The sequence below is a fragment of the Centruroides sculpturatus genome, unplaced genomic scaffold (genome assembly GCF_000671375.1).
Source record: "Centruroides sculpturatus isolate CEXI.00-Female unplaced genomic scaffold, Cexi_2.0 scaffold1018, whole genome shotgun sequence".
Lineage (NCBI taxonomy): Eukaryota > Metazoa > Arthropoda > Arachnida > Scorpiones > Buthidae > Centruroides > Centruroides sculpturatus.
In genome coordinates, this window is record NW_019385496.1 from 172313 (window position 1) to 185085 (window position 12773).

General features: G+C 35.4%; 2 long non-coding RNA genes across 2 annotated transcripts; one reads left to right on the forward strand and one right to left on the reverse strand.

Moving 5' to 3' along the window:
* Positions 1-1245: 1245 nt before the first annotated feature.
* On the forward strand, positions 1246-1794 carry LOC111639524. The gene is made up of 2 exons (XR_002759087.1): positions 1246-1386; positions 1459-1794. It is a non-coding gene; the product is annotated as an uncharacterized LOC111639524 (long non-coding RNA).
* Positions 1795-10721: 8927 nt separating this feature from the next.
* LOC111639516 lies at positions 10722-11283 on the reverse strand. The gene is made up of 2 exons (XR_002759082.1): positions 11164-11283; positions 10722-11084 (listed from the first exon to the last, which is right to left on the reverse strand). It is a non-coding gene; the product is annotated as an uncharacterized LOC111639516 (long non-coding RNA).
* Positions 11284-12773: the final 1490 nt, after the last annotated feature.

The window sequence follows — 12773 nt, forward strand, 5'->3', positions numbered from 1 at the left end:
ATAAATTTAATTTAACAAAATATTATTTAAATTTTATTTAACCGCGCAAAAGCAAAATATAATCAAATTAATGTATGTACTCACCTTTAATTTTTACTGTCTCTCTAACCACGATATTAAACAAAAACTTTTTAAGCTGTTGCGATTTACACGATTACACGTTTAAAATTAAAATAAAAAAAATTATTTCGGTGCGTGCATTTCTATGCTTTGACCACAGACGAGTATTTTCCTGTAAAATCTTCCTCGCGACCGACGTGAAAAATAGCTTAAGACGAGTTAAAACAAGAAACTGTTATACTTGCCACTGGTTGTGGCCTGAATAAGTTGTGTATATAAAATTTGAATTTGAAATATAATTAATAATATTTAGAATAGTACATAAATTCAAATAATATTAGAATAGTAGTATTTAAATGATAATATTTAGAATAATATTTATGTATTATATTAATTTAATGATAAATTAATTTTTCCCTTTTTTTTAAGGCGGCTCGCGCCGCCCCCTAGACTTGCCGCCCGGGTGCCCCGCACCCTCTGCACCCCCGGGTCGGAACGGCCCTGTTCGTGCCAATAACCTGCATCGACTTGTTCGATTATGTTATCAACTCAATTTCATATTTATTTTCACATTTTCACTTGGCGGTCCTTCTCTGTTCTTTTTCCGTTATTTACACGTGTAGATCATTTCGTTGTTATCCACATTTGATATCATCATTTATCATATACTTCCATAACACTTTTGTCTGTCTGCTACAACTGCCAAGAATTAACGCGATTGGAGAAGCGTAGTGACAGGGGGCCAATAGAGAGCAGGATATTTGCCATAATACGGTTTGCGCGCCAATTTTCGTACGTTCGTTAATCAAGCCGAATAGTTTGGCCGAATATTCGGCAATTCGGCCACGCTCCTGGCCGAATATTCGGTATTCGGCCTGAGGCTGAATATACTATTCGTTACAACACTATTAAAAATACAAACGAAAAAAGACAGATTAGACAATTCATTGAATTGTTTGTTTATTTTAATTAAAAATAAGTCACACGAGACACGGGATATTTTTGAATTGTTTCAGTTTCGTGTCATTTAATAAATTGCCGCAAAGGGATTCCAATTTTCAATTTGAAGAAAGAAAATACACAGATTATGAAATATTTGATATATTATTTAAAAAAACGAAATGTTATTTAGTTACAAAGTTGTTTAATCACAAATTTTTGAAATCGCTTAAATTAATGGTCCTATTTATTACGGATGTAAATGTATATAAATACGCGAATAGCAAACATGATTTGTATTGAATCTATATCGGTACAAGAGTTGTTAGTAAATAAATATGAAGAAATTGCAGGTGATTCTTTTGTTGTATTTAATTTGTGTCAGCGGTGAGTGGATTTTATTTCTTTATCTATATTTATATCTTGCGACCGTAATAGCAGAGGCTATCTCTTTTATAGAAATGTTCTTTGGAGTAGAATCATCGCAGAAAACCAGTAGAAGGAAAGGCAGTGGTAAGCAACGCCAGCGCGTTATAATCAAGAATCCTCCTATAAGACCATGTGAACCCAAAGAACTTGTAGGAATTTGCAGATTAGAGTGCATGAGACTGAAACTGAGATATTGTGTAAGAGATTCATTCAAGTGCGAATGTCCCTAGAAAATTTAACACCCTCTTACATAATACACTTCACGATAAACGCATTAGAGAATATAGACGACGTTTCCGATATTTGTCATAGATAAAATGCAATTATGGTTTTATGAGACAAAAATAAAATTTAAAATCTTAACAATTTCGTTTGGTTTGGCACTTACTGCCACTTGCGGTTGACTCAATCGCCTTGGTCATTGCTTATTTGTTTGTTTGTTCAGTTAAGTTACGGCAACGCAACACTTGGGCGATCTAACTAGCAAGGATGTTTTCCGGGAGGTCTTTTTAAGGGTAACTGGCGTTACAGACGTGGAGAAAAGCCGGAAAACTTTACGTTTTCAGCCCGTCCTATCGAGGCGCAAATCCACGATCGAACACCCGGTATTCAAAGAACGAAACCGCTTGGCCGCTGCAGGGCCTTCTCTGCAGGGCCTATCTCTGGCTACTGCAGAACGTAAAATGTGTAGGCACATAGAGCAACGCAATCGTTGCTCTATGTGCCTACACATTTTACGTTGATTCACGCGATGATGATTCACAACGCGATTATTTACGTAAAATGTAAAATGTGCGTACACATTTTACATTTTACGTGAATCATCGCGAAGCCGTCACCCGATGATTGATAGAGCAACGCAATCGTTGGTCTATGAATCATCGGGTGACAGCAACGCGATCGCGATAAATGGAGAGTCAGCAAAACGTTCATTTTAGCACGTATTCTACCGAATGTGAGGTCCCGAATTTTGTCCGAACTGGCTTCCGAATGCAAAAAAACCGAAATTAAAAAATTTTTAACGTTTTAATTATTGTAATTTCGAGTGACTCACGTCTGGAAATAATAACCATACACAACGTTCGAAAAGTAGAACTGTCGCTCAGTGCGCATGCTCTGCGGTGATGACGTTTCGAACGAAACTGTAACGAAGTTCACGAAGAAAAGAGTTAGTTTACTTCGTTAAGAAAATGGCGCCCGACGATATCGATGTTTCTAAATCTACTCGAGTGTTTAAATTGCAAATTAAAAGGTGAAATGATTGAAATAACCGTCCACCCGAAACAATCTAAGAAAAATATTTCGGATAAGGCTGCACTAGCGACCATTCACGTCGTCGATTTTAGAAACATCCAGTTAGTTATAAAGGAATCGTTCGAAAAGTCTAACGAAATAAGAATAACGATGACGTCATTCTCGTTTAACTCGTTCGACTTTACGAACGTACCCTAAATACGACCATCTTAGTTCTCAAAAGACGAAAAAAGTTTTGAAAAAATCGTAAAAAGGTACACCGTTACATGATTATAAATTGATTTTTTTATATATCAAAACAGCGGAAACATTATTTATCGCTAAAAATTTTTCGTTGAAGACAACTGAAAAACGATCTAACGTGCAATTGTTGTAGAAGGCACACCAGTGTCCAAGCAGTTTCATTCCCTGAACAGTAGGAGTTCGGCCGTGTTCACACCTCGTTAGTAGGGGCTAGTCACTTCAAGTTTTCCGTTTTTTCTTCACGTCTCTAACGCCTAAATAGGGACAATTACGCTTAAAAGATGTCCCGGAAGGCATTTCCCCCGCTATTCGCGAGAAATTTCGTATGGTGGAACAAAAAAGCTTTTCGGAGATTAAACGATTACACTATAATCTCCATATCAATCCAGATAAGAGAGAGAGAGAACGAATTGTTGTAGAAATCTCGTTTTTGTCTCTTTTCGATTTGTCTGTATTTAACCGCTTTGTCACCCTGTTACTTCGTTAAGTACCGCAGAACAATCGGTGATGTCGTAATCGTGATTTTTAAACGCGAATATTCAGATTACATTTTCTAAACGCTCCAGTAATTACCAGCACCGGTTAGAAATTCTAAACGCACCCCTATTAAATATCGCTTCTCTGGCAACTCTGAGACGAGGTGGAACGAAGTTTGTCATAACTTTTAAATGGAAACGACCCGACTAACGACAACGTCATTTTACAATTAAAAAAGTGTTTATTATTGGATTTACATATTACGTTTATAAGCAAAAGTAGTTGCTACTCTACGATTGGATTTCGTAAATGCCACCTTTACGAATTATCATGGTATCTGGGACAGATGCAAACAGTAAATTTTACGCAGAATTTTAGTTCGGCCATTAAACACTACACTTTTCATAGTTCAAACACTAGTCGACCGGTGTAGTCTTCATAACCGCTTATAGAAGAGACGTGTACCGAAAAAACGGCGTATCCCTCGACGTAACGCCAGCACTGATCTGTTATTTAGACATTTACCGATGACGTAAATCAGTAAGAACAAAATCTTCCATATTTCCGTATTCTATAAATTTGTTTTTTTCCCGGAATATACATTGTTTACGTCGTGTTTTACCGTNTTATCCTTTGCTTCTAATGTGGCTTTATGTTGTCGATCTTACCCCGCTAGTCATGATTTCGAAACATTAAGTACAACCCTGAGAACAGAATGCCAAGCCACGATCTGGCCACGCGAATAAGTTGAAGTTACATCCTTCTAACAGGAAAAGTTTACATTGGATGATCAGGAATAAAGGATGTGATTTTGTCTTCAAGTCTTTCAAAGATAATGGTAGTCCTTGTTCTTAAATAAAATTATTATTAAAACAATTTTGGAAATTTGTAATTAAACAATTCTGTTATTAAATATATATTTATAAATATCACAAACGCTCTGTATTTCTTTATTCGAAAAGGAACTTAGAAATTCATTTAAAGAACACAATGTGCGAAGTTTCTATTTCAATTTGCAGATGCTTGCATTGGAAATGGCACAGAAGCTTTTCTCAAATCGCAGCTCATCACAAACTCAAGCAGTCGTCAAGAGTATTGTTGGTAGGTGAGACCGGGGCAAGATCGTCATGTTAAGCTTTACTTAAATTTTGTGTAATAAATACTGCTGTAAACTGAAAAAAAAGCTTTGCATATTGTCTATTGGAATGTTACCTTACTATAGAACTGGTTAAAATCAGTTTGGAAATAAAAATAATTAAAATAATTACAACTTTACAAGAAGAGAGAAATTGACGAAGTTGCCCCGGGTATAGGGGCAAGATCGGCAACTTCTCTCTTTTTGTAAAGTTGTAATTATTTTAATTATTTTTATTAAAGTTGCCCCTGGTATAGGGGCAACAGTAATGGGGCAAGATAGGCACGTATATAAAATTATGTTATTAACAATGTATAAGTTGGAATTCACTATTAAAACAAAGAAATACAAATCCAACACCCATTTAATATTATTACAACGAAATGCAAGTTCAAAGACATATATACATGAATAACAAATGCAAACATGTTTTCATTTATCATCTGTTTGATTTTTATCCTTTGCTTCTAATGTGGCTTTATGTTGCCGATCTTACCCCGCTAGTCATGATTTCGAAACATTAAGTACAACCCTGAGAACAGAATGCCAAGCCACGATCTGGCCACGTGAATAAGTTGAAGTTACATCCTTCTAACAGGAAAAGTAACTTTCGTTATCATGGAATTATAACAAAACCTGCCAATTCAATATAAAGGAAAAAAAATATTATATGGAATTGAACGAAAATGAAAATTTGCTTGATAATTCAACTACGCTTGTTGGAGAACAATAAAAACACTACACTCAACAAGCCAGCAATAAAACTCAACTGCCTAACCTATAACCAAAATCTCCTTTTAATTTGTTTTTAAAAAAAAGCGCTTGACAAACTTGCCCCGCATGCCGAAGTTGCCCCGGTCTCCCCTAGATTAAAACTCTTGACAATTGCTTAGATTTTTTGGGAATAGTCCGTTCAGATATGTCTCTGCCTCTTCGCTCGGCACCCATTGTGGACCTGGTCGAACCCATAATGGGCTTACCAAAGAAAGCGCAATAAACGAGTCTGGCCTTTGGATCTTCTGAAGAGAAAACGCACAAAACGGATGTTAAAAATACAAACGAAGAAAAAACAGATCAGAAAATTCAAGCAAAAGTGATTAGTGGTTTCATTGTTTTTTTTATTTTAATTAAAAATAAATCACAAGAGACACGGAATATTTTTGAATTGTTTCAGTTTCGTGTCATTTAATAAATTGCTGCAAAGGGATTCCAATTTTCAATTTGAAAAAAGAAAATACACAGATTATGCGTTATTTGATATATTATTTATTGAAAAAATGTTTATTTATGTTATTTTTGTTATATTTATGTTATTTAGTTACAAAGTTGTTTAATCACAAATTTTTGAAATTGCTTAAATTAATGGTCCAATTTATTACGGATGTAAATGTATATAAATACGCAAATAGCCAATATGCATTTGTATTAAATCTATATCGGTACAAGAATTGTTAGTAAATAAATATGAAGAAATTGCAGGTGATTCTTTTGGTGTATTTCATTTGTGTTAACGGTGAGTGGATTTTCTTTATTTATCTATATTTATATCTTGTAATAGCGTAATAACGAATGCTATCTCTTTTATAGAAATGTTCAACAGAGTGGAAGCATCGCAGAAAACCAGTAGCAGGCAAGGCAGTGGTGAGCAACGCCAGCGCGTGATAATAAAGAATCCTCCTATGAGATTATGTGAACCCAAAGAAGTTGTAGGAATTTGCAGGTTACAGTGCATGAGACTGAAACTGCGATTTTGTGAAAAAAAATCAATCATGTGCGATTGTCCGTAGAAAATTTAACACGCTCTTACATAATGCACTCCACCATAAACGCATTAGAAAATAGAGACGACGATTCCGATATTTGTCATAGATAAAATGCAATTATGGTTTCATGAGTACAAAAATAAAATTTAAAATCTTAACAATTTCGTTTGGTTTTGCACTTACTGCGACTTGTGGGTTATTCAATCGCCTTTGTCATTGCTTATTTGTGTTTGTTTAGTTAAGTTACGGCAACGCAACACTTGGGCGATGTAACTGCCGGGGATGTCTTCCGGGAGGTGTTTTTAAGGATAACTGGCGTTACAGATATGCCGGAAAACTCTACGTGGTCAACCTGTCCTAGCGAGGCGCACATCCACGATCGAACACCCGGTATTCAGAGAACGGAACCGCTTGGCCACTGCAGGACCTTCACCGCTTATGCGCGTAAAATGTGTAGGCATATAGAGCAACGCATTCGTTGCTCTATGAATCATCGGGTGACGGCAACGCGATCGCGATAGGTAGAGAGTCAGCAGGAGGTTTATTTTAGCGCGTATTCTACTGAATGTGACGTCTCGAATTTTGTTCGAACTGGCTTTCGAATGCAAAGAAAACCGAAATTAAAAAAATTTTTAACGTTTTAATTTTCGTAATTTGGAGTGACTCACGTCTGGAAATAATAACCATACACAACCTTCGATTTAAACTAAAATCGGTAAACATTTCCGGTTGGGATATTGTATGGTGCCCTGTCCTGGGCAATCGGTCTTTGCTATTGCGGCTGACAGAATCTAAATACGACCATTTTAGTTTGCAAAAGACGAAAACACTTTTAAAAAAATCGTAGAAAGGTACTTTTCTTTTTTAACTCTTTTCGCTCTGTGTAAAGTAAGAGGGCCTTTTTTTGCAAGCCCATTATGGATTCGGCCAGGCCCACAATGGGGCTGCTGGGTGGTGAGGGACGGGGCCCTCCATATGCACACAGACCACCCACGTAATTTATCTGGAGTTTTTTCGACCCGTTTGGTTTTCAACCCGGGTTCCCAAGGGCGGTGGACTGCCACCTTGACCGCTCGGCCATCCGACCGCCGTAAAAAGATACAGTACATGGTTACTTCTTTATTATAAATTGGTTCTTTTATATATCAAAAGAGCGGAATCATTGTTTATCGCTGAAAAAATTTTTTGTTGAAGAACACTGAAAAACGATCCAACGTGCAATTGTTGTAGAAGGCCCACCAGTGTCCAAGCAGTTTCATTCCCTGAACACTAAGAGTTCGGCCGTGTTAGCGCCTCGCTAGGACGGGCTGACCACGTGGAGTTTTTTGTATTTCTCCACATCTCTAACGCCTAAATAGGGACAATTACCCTTAAAAGACCTCTTGGATGGCATTTGCCCCGGCTCTTTGCGAGTAATTACCTATGGTCTAGCAAAAAAGCTCTTCGGAGGTTAAGTGATTACACTATAACCTCCATATTAATTCAGATAAGAGAGAGAGAGCGAATTGTAGTAGAAATCTCGTATCTGTCTCTTCTCGATGTATTTAAGAACAGTACTTCAATAATCGGAATGTTGGCCATCGATCATGCCATTCTGTCCCATCTGAAATTTGGGGCAAGGCTTTTCGTTCATGGTCAGTTTGACTTCCAGTTTGTCACCGCGGTTACTTCGTTAAGTATCGCAGAACAATCGGTGATGTTGTAATCGTGATTTTTAAACGCGACTATTCAGATTACATTTTTTAAAGGCTCCAGTAATTACCAGCAGTTACCGATAACACCGGTTAGAAATTCCAAACGCACCCCTATTAAATATCGCTTCTCTGGCAACTCTGAGACGAGGTGGAACGAAGTTTGTCATAACTTTTAAATGGAAACGACCCGACTAACGACAATGTCATTTTGCAATTAAAAAGAACGTTTGTTATTGGATTTACAAATTACGTTTATAAGCGGAAGTGGTTGCTACTCTACGGTTGGATTTCTTAAATGCCACTTTCCCGAATTATCATGGTATCCGGGACAGATGCAAATAGTAAATTTTACGCAGACTTTTACTTTGGCCATTAAACACTACACTTTTTATAGTCCAAACATTTGTCGACCGGCGTAGTCTTCATAACCGCTTATAGAAGAGACGTGTACCGAAAAACGGCGTATCCCTCGACGTAACGCCAGCACTGATCTGTTATTTAGACATTTACCGATGACGTAAATCAGTAAGAGCAAAATCTTCAATCTTTCCGTATTGTTTAAACATGTTATCTCCCGGAATATACATTGTTTACGTCGTATTTTACCGAAGTATCCGGTCAAAAGCGATCTCAAAAATGTTGGCCAATCTGACGTATAAAACGTGAGATTTAAACAAAGTTTAAAGTGAGTGAATCAGGTTTTATAAAGATAAAATTCAACACAAGTGCATTTTCGGCATAAAATATTAAATAACATTAAATAATTAATTCCATATAAAAAATATGTTTACATTCGATGTAGATTAGTGAACCGGGAATTACGGATGTAGTTTTCTCTTCAAGTCTGTCAAATATTGTCTATTTCCCAACCGAACATACCTCGATTTAACGTTACAATACAAGACTTATTTTGCTGTCAAGTAGTAATTTAAATATTGAATGAAAACTTTTCGAAATGCCACATGGAAGAGAGTTTAGTAAGGAAATTGCTGTTTTAAGATCTACTCCTATACTTCATAAAATTTTGAGAAAATCGTTACGAAAACCTTCTAAGCATCGATTAAGAAGACCCAAAATAATGTCTCGAAGGTTTGATAATTGTGTATTACAATAGGAGAAAACAGAAAACAATACAAATTGGCAATAATGTAGTGGGCTAAAGATCATACGCTATGGAATGGCCAATGGCTCTTAGTTCTTTTCAATGATAAAAAAGAAATTTAATTTGGATGGACCAGATGAATGGTCTCATTACTGGCATGTTGTTAGGATAGAGGAACATAGTTTTCTAGCAGGCAACATGGTAGTGGTTCTGTAATGGTATGGGTCTGCTTTAGATTTATAGTTTATCAAATTTAGCGATTTTAACTAGTAGACAGACATCTGAAAGTTATCGAGAAGTATTAAAAAAATAATTTATTACTTACAAGAGAAAAAATTGGAGGACCCGATTGAATTTTTCAACTGTACAATGTCAGTACTCATTGTTCACACTCAAGAATTAACTGGTTCGATGATCATAATATTTAAGTTATGAAGTGGCCAGCGAGATGCCCGGACATAAATCCGATTGGGAATCTTGTATGACAAATTTACTCTAATAACAGGCATATTACGACGGTTTTAGAGCGTAAACAAGAAATCATCGAATGCCGGTTTCGAATGGATCCAGAAATCTTTCACAAAACTAGTATTTTGTGTTTAAATCTTTGTGGTGCGACGGGATATGTTCGACTCCCGTCCCCTACCACCCGCCCGTTCCATTGTGGTCCTAGCCAAACCTATAACGGGCTTGCTAATACGACACACTTAGTGCCCAAAGGGTGGAAAGAATTTTTTAAAAAGTCGTCTATCTTTAGCATTTATTCTAATTTTAAATTAGCCTCAATATACCCTTATAAATAATACGCGAATTGCTTGGAAAAACAATTACAATCGGTTTATTATTTTCAAATCTAACGAAATTTAAAACGAGATATCTCATTAATAATTTATAATTAACGGAGTTATTATAGAAAAACATTTGTGTAATTTAAGTATATCGGCAATTAAAGCTTCCATATTTGATAAACTATACGCTTATTTACAAATAATTTGAATGTTTACGTGTAAAATAAAAATATAAATAGGACGAGATCGATTATCAATTTTAATAGTCAGGTTACCGTTTTAACCGATATGGATAAAAGGAAGATCCTATTCTTGATCTGTTTGCTTTACATCAATAGTAAGTACTGTACCATTGTAAGACGTAAAGGGTCCATTTTATAAACTAATATACCGCTTTTTCTCTTAGGCATCTCCCGTATAATTGGGATTCGAACCTGCACTTTTCCGGAAATGATAGGAGATTGCGGATTTTTTTGCTTTACGATTTCTGTACCGTTATGTCTAAAAAGTCCACTCTGTCTCTGTGGCAGATTTACGAAGAGATAGGAACATTACACGAGTATATTCAAAAATAATGCATTTCTTACGAGTATGAGTGTAAATAAATCTATAAATTCGTCAATAAAATAAACTATTATTGTCACTAATTCTCATTGCATGGTGTTATTCGGGAGAGTGCCACACTCGATTTACTGTTAACTTCAAAGGACAACAAATATGGGGCTAAATAAACGTTCGACTTGCTTAATATCTGAATACTGTTTAATATCGCGATAACAATAAATCAAGTATTTAATGTAAATGTCATGCATGCCTGTAAATATAAGTGAAAAAGAATTAATAAAAGAAAATATTCTATAAAAACAATTTATTTAAAAATTAAACTGCTTACATCCGTATAAAACTATAGCAACAAGATATAAAAGTAAACTCTAAATTAAATTACAAAAGAAACGATAAAACTTGAGTACAGAATTGTAAGAAGAGGAATTTCTAGTGAAAGAGAAATTTAAAAATATTTTATTGCTTTTTACGTCTTTCTTGGTCTTAGTCTCGGAGTCGTATTTGCAGTATAACTGGGGCAGATACAAGGCGGCACTTTTAAGCATAAATGTACTTTAGCCATTATGCAATATACGCGACAAATGCCATTTACTTCTCTAGGAGTACACATCGGATGAGAAGTTACCAAAGAAATTCCTATAAATGCACAATTAAATTACGCATTTTATTTTATATAATTCGTAATTCTTATTACCTACGCTACAAAGGTACTTACCACTGACGTAAATCAGACAGATCAACAGTAGGATCTTGGTTTTTTCCATGTCAGTTACGCAAATTAGTTGGAGAAAACGAATGGAATAAATGTGGTTCTGGCACGCTATTTATATAAATTTATCATCCTATAACATGAAGCTTGATTCCGATATAATAGGTAGGGGATTTAATACTTCAAGATTTAATTGCACAGTTTGAAATTGTACAAAGTAGGCCAACAGCTGATATATTATTAGATACGACTAATTATTAACGAGTTTCTTAATTGTATCGAAACAATTGAGGGAGGAAAACAGACAGAAAATAAAAATATGTCGACTAAAGTGTAATATTTATAAAGGATTACAACTACTTTTGGGGAATTTCTGATCAAAATTCTGGCAGGCGAAGGTGTCGATAGATACGAAACACTACAATCTTCCATGATAAATCTTAATTGTATTTTTACAATTAAAGATTTATCATCTTTATTCAATTGTTTTTGTTACTAAAAAATTCTGATCTTATCGAGAGAAAATATCTCCATTTAACTATAATGCTTACATTATAATGGTTTTAAAGAATAAAAGTAATTAATTAAAATAGTTTTTAAAGACTATTCCATTGTTCTCTTTAACTGCTCCAGTTATAGAAGTAAGGGTGTCTTCGGTCACAAGGAAGGATCTCTCACCACTACCCCGTTGTAAACATATGTACAATGAAAACTATTTTGTAAGTATTTAGATCATTACACTTGATTGTTGTTTAGTGTATAATTCGATTAAAAACTTGCTGGAAGTTGCGCATCTACGTAGGTCCTGCGTAATGTTATAAGAGTACTCTGTTCTTTTTATAACAAGCTACACAGAAAATCGTAATTTTAGTTGAATTTGGATACAGGACCAGGAATTTCAATGGCAAATAGTGAAAATCTGCTAAAAAGTTACTATATTTATTTGAACATCTCTTCCCCGGCGATCTCACCACCACTCCTTGCTGTATTTGCGTGAGCGTACCAGCAAGTTCTACCGACTTCAGTGTAACACCAGTTTGTACTAGACTTTATGCACATACCCATAATGGTCACACTAATAAATTAAAGTGCGATGCACTACAGGTATAGTATGGTTATACCGCCCCAGATACTGAATGCTATCAACTTTTTATTGTAAGTTAAAATCACAAGAAGACGTTTGTGGACAGCTCTTGGTGCTACTAAATATGCCATCCCAGAGCAGGACACCATAAAAACCTTTACAACCTATAAAAACCTATATGTAAATGTAGATCAGAGAAATAAAAATAAAGAACCTCATTATTTTTCATATCGGTTTTAAGTAACACGAGACTGCCAACACGTTACTTTATCTCGGTGTACTTATACCATTCTCTTGTACTAAAATATCGGAATTAATTCTTAAATAACAGAGGAATAACTTACCGTTAAGTTTGAAATACCATATAAAAGTTTATTAGGAAATATTTGGGTAAATGTACCGTTTCAAATTTGAGTGCGAAGATTAAATTATTGTAGAAATGATGTTTGCTACAAGTATCGGTATGGCCTAAATGTGAAAATGCCAAAGGTGCTGTACGGTACATTGCCTTCTAATATTGTAGACCAGACCG